We start from the raw sequence: 16,722 nt of genomic DNA on the forward strand, positions 1-16,722 counted from the left end.
AGCACATTTTTAAATCCTTAATATGGGAATTGATATTTGTATTGATTATATATTACCAAGATCAACAATCATATTAATGTTACCGGGCTATTTACTATTGATTTCATTAATCAAAGCAATAAAAAGAGTGGGGACGGCTTGCAAAACTTTCTTATTTCCTAAATATATAGTTAGATAGCTGAGTTAGTTGTATCTAGGGAGTGGGAACTGCTTGCAAATCTTTTTGGTCTGTTACATGGAGGCAAGACTTTTGAGCAATAATTTCGTCAAAATTGATATATTTTAAAATCTTAAAATTTAAGTAACTAGAACTTTGGACACAAGATTTAGCAAGGGTGTACATAGAATTATTAACTAGAGCTTTCTTCTTCTCTCTTGCATCCTAGCTCCTGCTCCCTTTTTTATCTTCATAGAATTATTACACTTCCAATGGAATTTTTCTTAAAACTGCAAAAGAATGGGTATAAGTTATGGTGCAACAAACCTTCTGGTGCTTGCTTTCAAATTTCTTGGGAATGAAAATTGAATTGTCTTTTTGGGTTTGACTATAATCATATGTTTGGCTTAGCTATAGATCTTGTCACTTAAGGCTATTAGCTTGATGCTTAAGAAGAGCTTGACAATCTTATTAAGTGAGAAGGAATTTTGATTTTTAATAGAAATGGAATCAATTTGACCAACTTCGATCTCCATTCTGCTCTCACAAAGGTATACCCTTTTTCCTTTTCTATTTTTTTTTTTAAATTTTATTTGGAAACTATGTTCGAAATGTTATATTTTCACCATATGCGAATCAGATTGTAACCATGTAATTTTTTTATTTTGAGTTTACGATTCTAATAAAGCCATTTAAAGGCATTTGCATTTTTTTTTCCTAATAATGAATTTGGGTTAGTATTTAGTGAGAAGTTAAACCTTAAGTGTGTAAAATTTAGTTGTATTTGATTTTTTAACAATGCAGAGAAAATGTGAGTTACTTTGAATTTTACAGTAGTGAATTTGGGATATTTATAGGTATTGGAACAAGTGGGGTTTGAGGTAATTGATGGTGGAGAATGGAAGTTCTGGAAGTATGTGGAGGAAGCTGAGTTTGGACTAGGGCTGTCGGTTCATACTATTTTCATTATGGGAAAACTGCTGGTAGGGGATCGAAATTTACTAGGTTTGTGTGTATATATATATGCTTTATTAATTTTTTTTTAATTATCATATACAAGTTTAATTTTTTTTTTTTTTGCAATGCTAAATATGAGGGATGTCTTCATTGGGTCTTACATTAAACACATTTGAGAAACAAACTATTTTTTTTTTTTAGTGCTTGCTTTAAGAGCTTGTCTATTCATGCAACGGTCTTTGACACTTTTATACCTTGATTTAATTGTGAGAATTTCTTAATCACATGAAAAATTTCTAAGTGATGTCCACTTTAGTTATGCCTACAAATTTTGTTTCTTTACCTCTATAGTTTTACTTGTGTTTAGGATCAACAAAGTAGGGAGCTTTCTCAATGTCATGTATCTAAGCTAGCCAAGAAACTGAGGGTGAAGGTATGAGTGATGAGTTGGTACTTTTCACCCTTATTTATGATATTACTAAGTTCATTTGTATTATTGCTATTGTTGTATTTCTTTTACAAGTTTAGTGTGAAGTTTTTTTTAACCCTTAACTACAATCTTGTTTTAGTCATTTAATTTTACCAATTATTTAGTTTTTATTTGTTGATTGTTTTTCAGGAAGAAGAGGTAAAATTGAAGCCTGTTATTGCATTCGATTGTGGTATGGTCTTCTTATAAGAGTTCTTTCAATGATTTTTAGTTACATCTTGATGTAATTGAGATGTGAAAAGGCTAATGCATTCAGTACTAATAACTGAACGGTTTTTTGATTTTGGTCCTTTCATTTCATGGCCTAAAATGTGGCCATTTCTTTTATTAGTAGATTTTTAGGTTATGGGTCAAATGTCCTTGTCTCACCATCCTTATTGAGTATCTAGACTTGGCTACGTTATATATATATATATATATTCCCCCACCCCCCTTTTTTGCCAACATGGTACTTTGCAGGGCATTTCTGTCAAACTGAAGGCTTTCATTCATCTATGTCAATTCATGTCTGGTTTCTTAGCCAACCATTTCGTCTGAAGTGGACCCAACTCATTGAATTTTATTTTTTGAGTGCTTAATGTAGCATTGACCAAGTATACTAGTACTAAAAATATAGCTAACATTTGCAAACAGCTAGTTCCAAATAACAATCTAAATTGACCTGAATGACAATAATGTATAAATACTATTATTTAATATGTAACATGCCTTTGCAATTTGAAAATTAAATAATTTCTACCATTTTTATTCCTTTTGAATTGATGAGTGAGTTTTGCTCTTGACTTCTTGCAATCTTTTTTTTTTTTTAAAATTTTTTTTTATACTAAAAATACTTGCATAGTGTAAGAGAGTGCAAGATTTTAGATACATCATCTATCAATATATATCCCAAGAGAGAAAGAGAGAGAGAGCTACAACTACAACTAGAACTACAAGTCTGTTATGGCACGTCTAATTTATCAATATTTCAAACATGAATCAAGCAAGTGCCTTTAACAATGCTTCTATGCATTAATCTTTCCACTCAATTTAGTTGATAATTTTATTTTACTTTGTCATTGTATTTTTTATTAAAATAAAAAACAACTCAATTCTGACTATTGGATTTGTTAAATTGCTAGATTAAACATTTGGTGGCTACTGCAATATCTTTAGCATCCCCTGTGGAGCAAAGCAAGGTAGCAACTAGTAAGTTAACCTCTCATTCTTTGACTACGTATGATTAAATTATTAAATAGCTCATGTTTATTGTGGAACAAATGCAAACTAGCAAAATATTGGAGCTTATCTTCTGGTTTGTATATCTTTGTACACCTCTCCCTATTTTAGTTTATAGTTTGTTCTCTCAATGTACTTAGTTTAGTAGTTTCTTCTCTTTTTACATGATTTTGGACGTGAAGTCACCTAATTTACGTCTTTTAAGTGATCTTAGTAGTCTATAATTTAGACTTAGATTTTGTAAGATTAGCAGCTCATTGTAAGTTTGAGTTCCTCTTTCTGGGAGCAAACCAATGAATTGCTCAAGGGAGAGTAAAATCTACTTCAAAATACCCTATTAGTATATAATTATATGTCAAATTTTTTGTTGTGGTGAGTTGTTGATTTGGAGCAAGTGGGTGGCTTGCACGGTGATATAAGGTGGTTTACTTTTCATTATTGGGAGTGTTGATTGTCTTGTGAATATTGTGATATTATTGTTCAACTATGTGTGAATTTATTTTATCTCCTCTTAGTAAATTCAAATATTCTACTGTGGTAGGTTGTTGATTTGGAGCAAGCGGGTTGTTTGCACGAAGATATGAGATAGTGTATTTTATTTTGGGAGTGTTGATTGTGTTGTTCCTATTGTGCTATAATTATTGATAATGAACTTAGTCATTCTTGCTGGAATTTCCTTAATAATTCTACCTTTTATGTGATCATCTAAGTTTACTTTTTATCTATTGCTACTTGAGTAATACTCATGCATTGGTGTGTTCAGTGATTAGCCCTAGGCAGACCAAGTATGGATCTAACTTGACTTAGACTTATATTTTTTAGTTTTGTGAACACTAGGTTCCTAGGTGATTGGAGTGGTCTAGCATCTTAAAGCTTTTTCAACATAAGCTATGGAGTCAAATTCAAGGCATTCTTGATTATTACCCATGATTAAGTTCAGATTTTTCATCATCGATAAGTATATGTATGGCTCCTTTGGAAGAATGGGCATGGCAATTTATGGTACAAGGACAATTACTTAATGCCCTTGATGAGAGATTGATGGCTAGAGGTGGGTTTGATGAGGGGAAGATTGAGTTGGATGAGTTAGAAAGTGAGGACATGGATATATATTTGCTCCAAAAAATGAAATCCAAGGATATGTGGTCTGAGTTTGAACAAAATTATGGCTCTTCATTATAGCCAACATTTGAAGATATTCTTGATTATTACCCATGATTAAGTTTAGATTTTTCAACATTTGAAGATTTTTCATCATTAATAAGTATTGTATTTGCTATTGTAAATAATTATAAGTAGATATATTTAATTTGTTGGTTTAATGTGGTATTGTATTTGCTATTGGAAAATATGAATTATGATTCATTACAGGTGTTATAAAATAAGTATTGAAAAATATGTATTTTAGGTACATTACAGGTGCTAATTTTTTTTTTTTTTTAAAAAAAGGACCTATACCAGCGCTTTTGAATGCGCTGGCATAGGTCCTTTTAAATTATACTGATTCACGACCTATACCAGCGCTTTTGTGAGCGCTGGAATAGGTATAGTCTATGCCAGCGCTTTCAAAAGCGTTGGTATAGGCCTTTTAAATTATATTGATTTAAGACTTATACCAGCGCTTTTGAAAGCGTTGGCATAGGTAGTACCTATTCCAGCGCTTTCAAAAGCGCTGGTATAGGTCTTGAATCAATATGATTTAAAAGGCCTATACCAGCGCTTCAAAAGCGCTGATATAGGGCATATGCCTTTCCCAGCGCTTTTGAAAAGCGCCGGGACAGGTCCGTCGACCCTATACCCACATTCACTGCGCGGCGGTTTGAAGCGCTGGGAAAAAAAACGCCGGGATAGGAATTTTGACCCTATCCCAGCGCTTTCTGGGGCTATCCCAGCGATTTTGAAAACGCTGGGATAGCCCTGTTTTTTTGTAGTGGCAATAGAGTTTAATCTAAAGTGAACTATGTTAATAATTAATAATTTGTGTGAGGAAAGCTTATAATACGACGTGTAATGCATGCATTGATTTACTTGACACGACTACACATTTTAAGACACCAAAATTTATTATATAATATATGATTTTTTTTATATGTAATTTGAGATATCCAAAGAAAAATTAAATATGATAAAAAAATCTAATTAAAAAAAAATTATTATTATTTTTGTGGATAATTCAATAGTTGGAACAACTTGGAAGATATGAGATTTAAATGTTTGACATTTCTCTTGGAAACGCAAAAAAAATAAAAAAATAAAAAATAAATAATAATAATAATAATAATAATAATTTGATTTTAAGATTTCAAACATATGTTAAGGAGCTTCCTTCATCAATCTCTTCCCTACCCTTGGATTAAGTCCCAAACAAAATAAGTGAGAAGTAATTAAGAATATAAAGTGATGTGTATCCAAGTGAGAATGAAGTAGTAAGTATTGGTGCAAACACAATAATAATAGAAATAACATAAAGAAAAATTGAATAAAATATTTCTAAGTATTATTTATTTGAGAAAATATGCACAACACTATTTGGACTGAGATGTGGCATTCGTTTTTTTTAAGGAGATTTAAGCACTAGGTTGACTAATCTTTATAACCGGGGGAGACATTCTCTAACTTACCTCCTTCCTTCACCTCCTTCTTGCGCACATATCTAGCACAATATCTACTCCAATAAATTTCAGCCCAATACTTACCACACTTAGAAAAATATAAGAGAGTCTTTCTTATTTTCAATGTGGGATTAAACATTTCACTAACTCTTATCTTCCATATTAACTCTCATATCTTTATATTTATGTTGTCATATTTATCTATTTTAATTATATAATATTAAAGAAAATTGCTATGTCCACAACATTTTCTCCACATTTTCACAACAAATCCTATACAGCAAGTTGTTACATGCTATTACTAGTGAGCAAGAAATTAATTTTAATAGTGAATTCAAATTAAAAACCTGTAACAACCTGCCACATAAAAATTGTTGTGAAAATATTATGGACATAACACTTCTCAATATAAAATGCTACAACTGTAAGATTTAAGAATAGATCTAAGTTTACAAGCTGCTTCCCTTTTATGCTTTTTCTGTGTTTTCATTTAGAGTTAGAGTTTGTTTTGAAACTACTTATTTTGTTGAAACTGAAAATTTTTTGCTAAAAGTACTGTAGATAAAGGTAAAAGTTAGCTAAAATAGTACAGTAGGACCCGTGAATAGTACCAAAAAGTGCAGTAGGGCCCATGAATGTAGCAAAAATAAGCTGAATAATAAAATAAGCTGGCAAAAAATAAGCTGTCCAAACAAAGCTTTAGGGTGTGTTTGGATACCGCTGATTTTGCTAAAACTAAAAAATTATTACTGAAAGTACTATAGATAAAGGTAAAAGTTAATTGAAATAGTACAGTGAAGCTCATAAATAGTGTCAAAAAGTATAGTAAGACTCATAAATAATAACAAAAATAAGATGAATAATGAAATAATTTTAATTTTTAATCCTAACCCAACCGATCACTTAGTAGCAAAAACTACAAATATTTTAGGCTTAATTTACATATATCTTGCCAACCATCAGACCCAAGTCCAAGCTAAATTGTCTTAATCTATGACAAGAAGCTAGGCTTGTCCGGCCCACATAATGACGGATCCAGATCCTTTCCATTTCTCTTTGAAATGGAGAGTATCCATTTCATGGACAGGATCTCTTTGAAATAAATCAATGATCTAAGACATGCCATGTCAATTAAAATACAAATACCTAATTTAACAAACGCAATTGTGGTTAACCATATTGTTTACTCAGCAAACCCATCTTTTTTGAAAATTTCAAAATCTCTCTGTTCTTCAACCCATCACCAAGCTTCACTCTCTCTATCTCTCTCTTAACCCTACCATTGCTGCTGCCACCATGACCCCTCGTGCCTAGCTACCATTATCGTGCTGGCCAAGTCTCACACTAGTCCAGCATCATCAGACTGCTCCGCCGGCATAGGCATTGCCTAGTAAGTTTTCCCTCTCTATGATTTTTTTTTTTTTTTTTTTTCTAAAAAGCTTTGTTTGGTTGCTTGGGGGGGGGGGTGGGGGAACAAAAAAAAAAAAAAAAAAAAAAAAAAAAAAAAAAAAAAAAAAAAAAAAAACAAACAAAAACAAAAACAAACTATGATACTGCTATTTTTTTTTTAATGGTGTTGAATTTGGTTTCTTTTTTGTGTGGTTTTATTAGTTGTTGGTTTGAGCTTCGGGATTAAAATTTGTCTGACTGCTCCGCCATGGAATGGTTAAGTTTAGCTCTGCTTCGCCTAATTTCGAACTCTTACTGCTCATTATCATGACAAATCTTTCATCATCAAAATCTCATTTCCTTTTATCATTTTAGCTTGTATGTTGAGTTAAACCTTTGCTTTCATTGACAAAATATGGTTGATTTGATGCAAAATGTGCTTTTTTGAATTTTTGTCCAATTCCTGGCTGAACCACTTGAATTCTATGCAATAACAATTCTTTTTAAGTATTACTTACCTTGCAGACATTTTTGTCCTCAATATTAGTTGTGTATCTGTAGTATTTTGTAGAATTGTCAACTAAATTTGTATCATAACATTTTTTGCAACTTGGCATCATATTTTTTCATTTTGTAAGTTTCAATAAATACTATAATTTTAAAAACTTTTATTGGACCTCAAGGCTCAGGCTCGATACAATGTGCATGTAGGAACAAGCCTTTTTGAACTCATGTTCTTTTTACACAAAAGTGTTTGGATTTTGCTTAGCTTCTTACCAAATTCCCTTTCAAATAGAAGGTATGTTTAATAGAAGATATTGCTTTTGTTCTTATGTTAGTTCAGTTTCATGACTAAGTATATGGACCACTTGAAGTTTGTCAATGTATTTGCTATATGTAGAGCTTTTGATTTGATGGTATAGATTTTTGAGAAATTTTTCTTTGTGGATTTTTTTCCCTTCTAATGTACATAATGCATTTGATTTTCCTTTTTGTAGAAAATGAGTTGGAGCAACCTATCCTTAAAACAGGTCTAACGATAGGTAAGTGTTGTTCATGAAATCAAGTGCAAGCTTTATGCAAAGTTACATGTACTAATTTTTGCTCATTTGTTTTGAAAAAAAGGTTTTGAGGTATCCCATGACTGATTGAAGAAAACGTATCTTGAAGTTCGCAAGGCAAAATTTGCTAATTTTTAGTTTAAGTAACGATTGAGATTTGATATATTATAGCTTCTAGGGCAACTTAGACAATTATTTGCAAAGTTTGTAGCAACTTTTTGGTATTTTTTTGTAGTTGGCTTAGAAGGTACATAAAGATGTTGGTTTTGTGTGTACATGTTTGAGTATTTTTTTAGTTGAACAGTGATCATATATGTGATATGTTGTTAACATTATGAAAATTTCTAATGAATTTTTATTTTCTGTGTAATTTCTTAACATTACGATATATGAAATGCAGTCACCTAGAATACTTGACACTTTGACGGTCTTTCCTCTCAAGTAATTGATGATTCAAAATAACGTAGGAAGTATACCGTTAAAACTTCAAGATGATTAAAGAACTTGAACAATAGAGAAAGAAGATTCACAAAATAATCTAGGAAAATTTCTAGAAATAGAGAGAAAATTGATGAGAGAATAGCTTCTTATTGCTAAAGTTCTATAAAATGAAAGCTGTAACTGATTTTATGTACAAGATTTGTTTATTCCCTTTTTGTTCATTCAAAATGCAGGCATTTCACTCCATGAAGTCAGCCTTTTCCTTGCTTTGAATGTGTCATTTAGAGCCTTCTTAACTGTGTTCTTCTTCTTCTTCTTCTTCTTCTTCACTTTTGGATTCTTCAATACTGCTCTGTTCTCAATAATCTTCATACCCTTCTTCTTGACATATACCAAGGAATGATGAAACCTAAAAGCAATATCCAAAAAATGCCAATCCTTCATATTATAAACTTCTCCATTATTTCCAGCTGGTTGAACTATAATAATTAAGTGAAACAAAGAGCTCGTATTTTGATGATTGCTCACAACCCAATACCATGTTTTAAGGGGGTAAAAGAAAGAAAATAGTTAACAACAGATTGAAAGCCAAATTGAACATTCACAGTATCTTACATCTGATTCTATGCATCCTCAAGCCAATATAATTAACCTTATAACTGACAACGCTCTAAGCTTTAAGGTGAATTAGTGCATTCATGCATGCTTACTAGATAAAATTGTCAAAATTTTCCTTTTTCTTTATCCCCTAACCGATAAAAAATCAAATTGAACATCTCCAAACAACTAAATCAAAAGTTATGATTACATAACAAATCAGAAGATGAGGCACAATAAAAGGAGAGTTTTCCCTAGTATATGCATAAACACCGATGATACTTCCTCCCTTGTCATTACTTCTCATAATAATACAAGGCTAATCATAATGACATGTCTTGTTTCTTAACTTATGCAAAGCATATGGAATATTTTCCAATAATTAATTCTTCACTCAACCTTTATTTTAAGCTAGCTTTGCTTCTGCCATTTATTCTAAAAAAAATTAGCTTTGCTTATGGTTTTCCTTTTTGTATTTTTTATCCTAGTCTCAAGAAACTTGTGAATGGTATCAAAAATATAACTCATAAATCCCATTGCTTTTAGAACAAATTCAGATAAAAAAAATCCGTAACTATTTTTATCCTAGTCTCAAGAAACTTGGGCGTGGAATAAAAAATATAACCCATAAATCCCCCAAAAATATGAAACACCCCACCAAGCTCAAAACCAAAAGCTTAAAAATTGAAAGTTCAATAAATGTATAAAACATCTTGAACGTTTAGACCCCAATTTACAAATTACCAATTCAAGCTTAATATCAAACAATTAATGTGCAGAAATGAACGTAAACTTAATACAGAATTGATAAACAATCTAAACCAAATAAATTCACATCCATAGTAGAAATTAAATGGAAAGATTAAGGGAAGAGAGATGCAAATACAAGGACAACACTCGATGTGTTATCGAAGAGGAAACTGAAGCTCTAGGCATAAAACCTCTCCGCCGCACTCCAAGCAGTAAACAATCCACTAAAGAATGTAGTTGGGATACATGAATAGTAGAAGACCCTCCAAGCCTAATCTACTAATGTACCTAAGCCCTCCAAGCTCCTACTCCAACGAGGTTACGCCGAACCTATTTCTTCTTTAGCTTGCCGAATTCTGTTACTTGACCATAGCATCTACCAATATGAAATTGGTACCTTTTTAACTGCTTTCCAAACACCAAATAGCCTCCTCACAGATATGGGTATAGTGAGAAAAGGTTTTGGTAATGTACCTCTCAAGGATTTGACAATGAAAAGGAAGAGAGTAGAGAAATTTGAAGAGTCTCTATGTGAAGATTGTGGATGAATCAATCTTGTTTTTCTCTAGGATTTCTCTCTCAAAATTCTCTCTAGAAGCTCTCTCAAAATTGTGGGTATAAGGGTATATATATAGTAGGGTGAGAAGGAATGTGAAAAGTCAGTTTTTCCCGAACATGGTGTTCTGGTGACTTGACCTTGCGACTGGGTTGAGTCACGAGTTCAAGCCGCGAGCTAACAGTCTGGCCAGCCTGGGACTTTTGTCTTGTAGTGCAACAGCTGGTGCGACTCTTCAGCTTCTGGCATGCTTGGCACGTGTGCACCTTTTTGGCGGCTTGCAAGCCACGAGCCACCCGCGAGATCCAGTCGCGAGTCCTTGCTTCTTTGCACAATCTTGAGCATTTCTTCACATTCTCTCACACACTACCCTTACATGATTCCTACCTAAATACAGGGTTACTAATTGCTAAAATACAAGCAAATTTGACAAGGAATAAAGCCAACAAGATGGTTGATAAAATTTAACCTTACAAAAATAATTTTAAAAAAACACACACACAGAAACCATTCTATGAAAAAAAAAAAAAAACCAAATTCAGCACCAATAAATCAATCAAAAAATAGCTGTATCATTTTTTTTCCTTCGTTTTTCCAGCAACCAAATAGAGTTTATCAATAGAAAATCAGAGAGAGAAACTTACTGGGCAGAGGCTGTTCCAGCGGAGCAGTTCGGTGATGCTGGTCTATGAGATGTGGCCCCCGTGATGGTGATTTGGACCGAGAGTCATGGTTGCAGCGGCAATGGCAGGGTTGAGAAAGAGTGAAGCTTGGAGAAGAGAGAGATTTAGAAAAAAAAAAAAAAATTGTTTAGATCAAGTGAGTTTACTGAGTAAATGTTAACCATAGTTGAGTTTGAGCAATTTAGGTTTTAATTGATGTGGCACTTCTTAGATCGTTGTTTTATATCAAAGAGATCCTGTCTATGAAATGGACACTCTCCATTTCAAAGAGAAATGGAGAAGATCAAGTGAGTTTACTGAGTAAACGTTAACCATAGTTGAGTTTGAGCAATTTAGGTTTTAATTGATATGGCACTTCTTAGATCGTTGTTTTATATCAAAGAGATCCTGTCTATGAAATGGACACTCTCCATTTCAAAGAGAAATGGAGAGGATTCGGATCCATGATAGGGCTCCCAAAATTTTCTTTTAGGTTGGGACTTGGGACGTTGTTTTATTCTTCCACCTCTAAGAGCATCCACACTAGGCCTGGCAAATGCCAAATGTAAGGAAGATTTGGCATTTCAGGCCCAAAAGAGCTCAACATTTGGATTGCCAAATGGGAACAATTGTAAAAAAATTTACAATGTTGCTACAGTGCCATTCTACATGTAGAATGGCACTGTAGCACTATTGTATAAATTTTTTAATCACTTTTATTCTCTTTCTATCCATTGTCTTCTCTTTCTCTTTTCTCTGGGCTAAGACATCTTCTTTCTTTCTTAACTCTCTATTTTTGCTTTCTCATCTACCCTCTCTCACTCTCTGACTCGTTGTTGGCTAAAGCAAGGTCCAATGAAGGCGTGGCCGTGATGGTGTTTCTCACGGCGGTGATGGCGTGGGTTTCAAATCAGTGATAGCGTATTTTCGACAACCTGAGTTTCAAATTGGCAGCGTATAGTACTGATCGGTGGCTTGGGTTTGCTGATCGGTGGTGTGGGTTTGCTAATTGGTGGCTTAGGATTGCTGATCGGTGGCTTGTGGAGATCGGCGGTGTGGTGGGTTTGAAGTGATTTCCTCAATCATGGGTTTGAAGTGGTTTTTTCTCTTGGTGTGTTTCCGGCAATTTTTTGTGTTTCTTGGCAATTTTTTGGCAATTTCCTTGATCGGTGGTGGTGGTTTTTGGCAATTTTTTGTGTTTCTTTTCCTCTTGTTTGTTTCTTGTGGTTGTTGTTGGTGGTGAGTTTGGTTGTGGTGGTGGTTGTTGGCCGGTGGTGGTAAGGTGGGTTTCTGGGTTTTTCTTTTTTGGAACAGGGTTTTTGGGTTTTTCTGAGAGGAGTACATTTTGTTGGTTATATATTTTAATGTGTAAATATATTATTTTAATGAGTAGAATAGGAAAATAAAAATTGGGATGTTGGGTGTGTTGTAAAGTAGTATGGTATAATGAAAAGTAGCTTTTTGAGATGGTAAAATAGAATTTCTTGTGGATACGGGATGTGAATGCTCTAATCTTTCTATCTGTAGGTTCGGATTTTTTTTTTTTTTTTAACAAAACAAAACTAGTAGAAAACAATGAATTTCAAACTCCAATACACATTATTATTATTATTATTATTATTATTGTTATTATTATTTTGGGGATTGAAAGATAGAACAGTATATTTGAATTTTTAATGTAACTTCTAGCATCTCTGTCAATTACCATTGGCATTTTTTGTGTGTTTAATTTTAATAATTTAATAATTAAAAGATGTGTTTTGAATCTTAAATGTTTCTATTAAAAATATTATAATATAATAATTAATTCAACTATATGGCTTCTAACCTCGCCATATTTTTTGAAAAGAAAGTTTAGAGACACAAATAATTTGACAAAAATTTTGACACTAATTGATATAGCAAATTATTTATCATAGATAAAAAAATAATGTCAATTATTAATTTATATGAAAATTGGTGAAAGCTTGCTAACTCAACAGCTGAAAAAAAAAATTTGTTTAATATTTTGTTCATGTAGCGTCACCTTTACTTAATGAACCATGATATAAAGTTCTTTACGTCAGATTGAAAGGATAGAGGGGGCATTTAGGATGACTCATTCTATACGTTCAAATTGGAGGCAAATTAAAAAACCAAAAAAAAGGATGTAGACAGCTTTAGGGTGTTGGTGGGGGTAATATCAATGAAAGGAACTTTTTCAAACTTTTGGAGTCAAAATTTCCAAATTCGTTCTGTGCCATTGATTTGAGAAAACGTACGGATATCTTTCATTTGTAAATGTGGGTTTCAATTTTGTCTAATAAATATTTGAGAATCTCACTGCTGTAAAAATACTTACAAAACATAAATAATACAGGAATAAGAAATACAAATAAATAAATAAATAAAGAGGAATGGGAAAATATCTCTTACTAATCAGATCGATATTACCAAAAATTATCTCAGCTACTTAGGGAAAAATTAACAAATGCTTCAGGGGCATTAGTTTAGGAAATATTAAAATTTTTTTTTTTTTGGAAAAGAAAAAAGTAATTGATTTTTTGACAACTTTTTTATACTTCTCATAAAAGTAGTATCAAATTTTTTTTAAAAGATCCATTAACAAATGTCCTAAGGGCACCCATTATCAAGACTTATAAATGAATAGCGTATATATATATGTGTGTGTGTGTATAACTCTTAAATAACTACCTAGTGACTAGTAACAAATCTTTTGTGCGGTCGTGAAATATTGGATTGGAAGCTAAAGCTATTGTATTATTATTGTCACAAGAAGTCAGGAGAGTTTTGTAGGACTTGATGAAAGAGATTAATATTCTGAGTGAGTGGATGATAGAACCGAACATTTCCTTATAAATTGTGTAGTTCTTTTTTATAGGACAAAAAAGAAAGCACAGTTTCAAGTTTCAACAACTTATGGTAACATTTTCATATAAATGGAAGAGAAATGTTACGTCTATAATATTTTCACAAAAAATCATAAATAATTAGTTGTTATTGGTTCAAATTTGAATCTACCACTGAGATTACTTTTTTGCCCTTACAATAACAACCAGTAACAACCTGCCACTTAAGATTTGTTGTGAAAATATTATAAACATAACATTTCTCTAAATAGAAAGGTATATATTTTTTTTAACTTTCTTGTCAAATAAGCTAAATGGTGTGCATTGATAATAGCTTAATTTTGCATATTTATATCATTGTTAGAAAGCATTATCATACTTATTTTGAGTTAATTCATGCATTTTATATTTGGTTTTTGAATAATGCTGAATAATCAATTTTGTATTTAATTGAATTTTATTGCGTGAATTTGTCTTTTGTAAGAGAATGGAATTAAATAAATTGATTTGTGCAAAGAAGAAAGCTAATGGACTTTACTTTTACAAGGGCCATGATGAAGTTAAAAAAGGCCAAACTAATTAAATTTAAGTCCAATTAGAGCAAAGAATTAAAGGAAATTTACACCAAATCCAAGTCCAATTCAGGTTAGGATTTCAGCCTGCACATTAGTTAGTATTTTTGGAATAACTTTCGGCTCAAATTTCCAATTGAGATGATTCAAATTGGACTGGAAATTTAACTTAAAGGGCTACAACTTTGTAGTTTGTCAAAAGTCCGAATTCTGAAGTTAAATGGGCCAAAATCATTGGTTAAGTGAAGCCTAAATGTCTAGGATTTTCTCTAAACGGGAATTCAACTTGTAATAGGATTCCTTGACCTATTTAAAGGCTCTTTAGGGCAAAATTCAGAGGAGGCTAGTGCTAGGGCTGAGATTCAAAACAAAAAGTTGGAGCAAGAGGCAGTGCCACATGTGGCTTCTCTGTAGCTTTTCTCCATGATAGCATTGTGGCTATTTCTTTCTTTATTTTATTTGTCTAGTTTAATGTTTAATATTTTATTCTTGTGTTTTATTTCAATTACCATGAGTAGCTAAATTTATAATTAATGTTGAGGATAAAACCTTGTTGAGGATGAAACCTTGTTAAGGATTATCAGTATTGTTTATGTGATTTGATTTTTCCCACAATAGTTATTCTTTAATGATTTAAATTGTTTGTGCTTCATATCAATTGACTAGGATGAGATTCTAGATATGAGTTCAATTATGTTTTTCTAATGATTTAGGATTTGTCTTAATTAATTTAATGCTTGGTTTATTATTTCTTGATTTTAAAATTGGATATCTCTTGTGATTTGTTTGGCTATGGATACAATTGATGATTTGATTTTATAACTAGGAAGTGAAGAAGAGCATGCTTTAGATATTTAAATAGAAGTTTTAATGATAATATTTTCCATGGTAACAAGATTGATTTCTAGATTATCATGTAGTGGTTGGAAAAAATTAATGATCATAAATATATGCTAATATGAATTAACAAGGCAAATTCCAAAACCTTAATTCCTTTCTCTAGATTGTTTACATCTATTTACTGCTTTATGTTATATCTTTGCTTAGTTTAATTATTTGTTTAGTTTATTTAATTTAAAAACAACCAATTTTTATTGAACTATATTAGGATTAATTTGGTTAAGATTTAATTAATTTTCCTACGCTTATTCAAATAGGAATGGCAACGAGTCGGGTTCGGGGCGGCTTTCTTTATACCCGAACCCAACCCATGGGCCTATACTCGTTACCCGAACTCGGCCCGTTTAATAAATAGGTTTTTTTTGTTGTACCCAAACCCGCCCCGTCAGGTCCTGTGGGCCACAAACCCCGGCCCAAAGTCACAAATCATCATAGAACATACATGAAATGAACCCCCCAAAAAAAAAAAAAAAATAGTCACAACATTTTCTTGGAAATTTTCCTGCCATCCAAACAAATGCCAAGATCTAACAAACCAATCTGTACAAAAAAATCCAACAAATCCCATAAATTTTGCAAACCCAAAAATAAAATTAGCAAATCTGAAAATCCTACCAACAAAACACAAAAAAAAAAAACAAAAAAAAACAAAAAAAAATCCAAAACCAAATTTTGCTCACAAAAACATGAAAAGAATAAAACCTAAACCCAATTGGTTGTGGGTCTGTAACGGGTGAGGGGTAGTTCATGGTGGTTGTGGAAATTTTCGTGATTGTTAAGAGTTTCAACTTGTCAGCGAGGTGCTTGATGCTTGATTGTGGCTGGGCTTGTCGGCGAGGATTTTCTTGGTCGCTTGAGGGAGGGCTTGTATGGGGCTTGAGTTGAGACATGAAAGTGAGAGTGGAAAATAGAAACTGAGTAAGGGTGAGGTGTGAGAGGGGTGGCTGCTGGAGTGAAGGTTAGAATGAGAGTGAGAGTTAGGGTTAGATATAAGGTAATATATATAGTTTGGTTTTTTGGTAATTTTATCTAAACTAAGCAGGTCGAGTTCGGGTTCGGGTTTGGGTCGGGTATTGCAAAAACCTGGACTCGACTCGGACCTGTTTTGAGTTTTTTTTTAAAAACCAAAACCCAACCGTACTGTTTATCAGGTCAGGTTGGGACGAGTACCCTCGGGTCGGGTCACAATTGCCATCCCTACATTCAAGTCCCTATGGATTCGATCTCGTTCTTGTCAAACTATAGTTTGGCATGGTTCATACACTTGTGAGTATTTTAAAATTTCACAACACTAAAAGATGTTCCTATTAATTACTATTCTTTCATGCATTATCACTGACCAACTACATTGATTAAATTGTGAAAATTTCAGCCTATGGCAATAATTAGGTTTACTAGCTGCTGGCTATTGATATATATTGGCTTTTGAGGGTCTCGGGTGAGGCATATGGGTTTTCAAGTTTACTGTTAAGGACTCTTTTTTGGACTTGATTTAAGTCTAGTGCATTGGA

The 16,722-nt window shown here is 32.5% G+C and overlaps 1 long non-coding RNA gene across 2 annotated transcripts; it reads left to right on the forward strand.

Annotated features, from left to right (window-relative positions):
* Positions 1-600: 600 nt before the first annotated feature.
* Positions 601-4,001, forward strand: LOC115983928. 2 transcript variants are annotated; one of them, XR_004090304.1, is made up of 5 exons: positions 601-708; positions 1,482-1,547; positions 1,734-1,776; positions 2,726-2,792; positions 3,660-4,001. It is a non-coding gene; the product is annotated as an uncharacterized LOC115983928 (long non-coding RNA). The 2 variants fall into 2 exon arrangements; XR_004090305.1 differs by lacking the exon at positions 3,660-4,001 and adding an exon at positions 3,364-3,400.
* Positions 4,002-16,722: the final 12,721 nt, after the last annotated feature.

This window comes from Quercus lobata, chromosome 4 (assembly GCF_001633185.2).
Source record: "Quercus lobata isolate SW786 chromosome 4, ValleyOak3.0 Primary Assembly, whole genome shotgun sequence".
Taxonomy (NCBI): Eukaryota; Viridiplantae; Streptophyta; class Magnoliopsida; order Fagales; family Fagaceae; genus Quercus; species Quercus lobata.